The sequence below is a fragment of the Dasypus novemcinctus genome, chromosome 10, assembly GCF_030445035.2.
Source record: "Dasypus novemcinctus isolate mDasNov1 chromosome 10, mDasNov1.1.hap2, whole genome shotgun sequence".
Taxonomy (NCBI): Eukaryota; Metazoa; Chordata; class Mammalia; order Cingulata; family Dasypodidae; genus Dasypus; species Dasypus novemcinctus.
The window spans coordinates 29,576,263-29,578,612 of NC_080682.1; the positions used below are offsets into that span (position 1 = coordinate 29,576,263).

The following is a 2,350-nucleotide window of genomic DNA, read 5'->3' on the forward strand; positions in this document are numbered from 1 at the left end:
TCCTTAGTATACCAGTCATTGTGAAGCATTTGTGCTAATTGGCCTCTTTCCTTGCAGGGAAAACAGCAAGCGTCTGGAAAAACTTCTCCCTGTAATTACTAGTACAATGTGCTCCTGTGGAAGAATTTATGTCTGTGATACTAACGGGCTTGTTCAGGTTTTGAGATTATGACCCTGGTTCATTAGCACCATACTTTACTGAACTGAAATAATTAATCAAGTACCATATGATGCTGGTTGAGAAGCACAAGATGGGATGAGAAGGAGATTGAGGGCAATAGTTATAAATGTCTCAAAATACATGATAAGTAGTGAAAATTTAGTTTGTCTGTTAATATACTGCTTTATAGATTGAAAATAGCTAATGACACCTATTAAAACTGCACCCAAATTATTATATCTGACCTCCTGCAAATATAGAGTCTCTGGAGTGACCCAAATTTGAATGAGTAGAAGTTCATCAGACATAAGTTTATCACTAAGCTAGAGTAAACAAACAACATACATGTATAAGCAGTAACCTTGCAAAAATGTGGAAATTAGGGAAAAATTAAGTGAAATTATCCATAATTGTTTCCAGTTTCAACCTTCTCATTGGACAGCCCAAAAACAGACTTCTGGAAGATCAACATAATACATGTAAGAAATGGCATCTGCTACCATATAGATGTATCTTTCCTTCAAAGAACTGACTGATCATAAACATATCTCATTCATTCATTTTCATATTGTTTTTGAGACACTGACTCTATTGAAGTTTTGGAAAGGGAGTCTATTGTAAAGAAATTTTCCAGGAAAAAGTCACTTCTCTTTAAAAGTCAGATTTAATTACATGAAAGTTGAGAAAAATAGGATGGACTCAAAAGTCTAAATACTTTTGTATATATGAATATAGAGCAGATGCCAGTTTAGGGAATATGGCTGACAGGTTTACAAACAAAACAAAACTGCAACATTAACTATTCTCTGCAAAACAGTAATTTATGACATTTTTCCAAAAGTCAACATAGTTCCAAATTCAACAGTTAAAGAAAAAAAAAAAGTCATCAGTAGTTGCTTTTTAGATCTCAAGACTCTGTTTCAACAGAATTTCATGTTTTCAGTTTGGTTTTCTAATCCAGAGCATGAATTCCTTTTTGGATGAAAAACCTGAGGTGGGATGGGGGGAAGGAGGAATACCCAGGACAGAAAAGTACTGGGGAGTGAAAAGAGGTGTATTTCTCTGGTCAGACAACAGAATGAGAAGGTAGTTATTCTGAGAATTTCTCAAATAGAGAATATTGTATTGATCTATTGAGAGCTGGGGAAGTAGCAATAACTTCTTGAGATTGAAAATCGCAACGGGGATAATTCTCCTCCAGGGAAGTCAGGACCAGGCACCAGAGCAGCTTGAAAGTGGATCTTTTCTGAAGATAGAATTTTATGAGTATCTTGTTAGATGACCACACATGGCAACCCCACACAACTTTGAGACCCATCATCACTGCTCTTGAATTTTTTCATTCGTTACTGACGTATATCTTACCAATGTGTAAAAGGCATCTTGGACACCCTTTCTGACCTTAGGTGAGGTTTCAGTAAATGGAATGCCATAATTCTTGGCCCGTTCATTGGCTTGTTTTTTGTCTACTGTCCTTGTTGGCAAATCACATTTGTTTCCTACCAGCACCATAGGTACATCATTTGAACCTTTAACTCGCTTAATCTGCTCCCTGTAGAGGTTAATACCTGTAAATGATTTATTATTACTGATGACAAACACACAAAGGAAACCTTCGCCTGTCCTCATGTGTAGGTCTCTCATGGCACTGTATTCTTCTTGTCTGGTCATACCCAGTATGTAGAGCAGAGAGGTTTCGCCATCTATAACCACCTGTTTTTTGGAAAGAATTCTCTATGTATTAGAATCATACTCATCTACAAAGTGGTTCTGGACTAGCTCGATTGTCAGTGCTCTTTTATCAACACCACCTGTTCTGACCAACACCAGTTTGTACTCAATCATTTCACACCACCTATTATCTCAACTGCACTGTTTTCCCTTCAGAAGGGTTCAGGACTACAACCAGGAAAAATACTGTAGACCTCGGCACTGGCATTAATAGCCACCACTAGGGATTGGCACTTCGTGAATTGTTTTTTAAAGAGGAAACTATTCAGGAATTTATTGAGAATAAGTGATTTGTTTGTCCTCAAAAACTTGGTCTGTTAGACTCCGGATTTACTTACTACTTCTGTGTAGTTAGGTCGATAATAAACTTTGGATATATTAGATAATATATGAAAAACGGGATAGTCTCTGGAAATATATTAGATAATATATGAAAAGCACAAATCATTTGTTTTAAAC

The 2,350-nt window shown here is 36.4% G+C and overlaps 1 pseudogene; it reads right to left on the reverse strand.

Annotated features, from left to right (window-relative positions):
• Positions 1-1,434: 1,434 nt before the first annotated feature.
• On the reverse strand, positions 1,435-2,005 carry LOC101438341 (GTPase NRas pseudogene; annotated as a pseudogene).
• Positions 2,006-2,350: the final 345 nt, after the last annotated feature.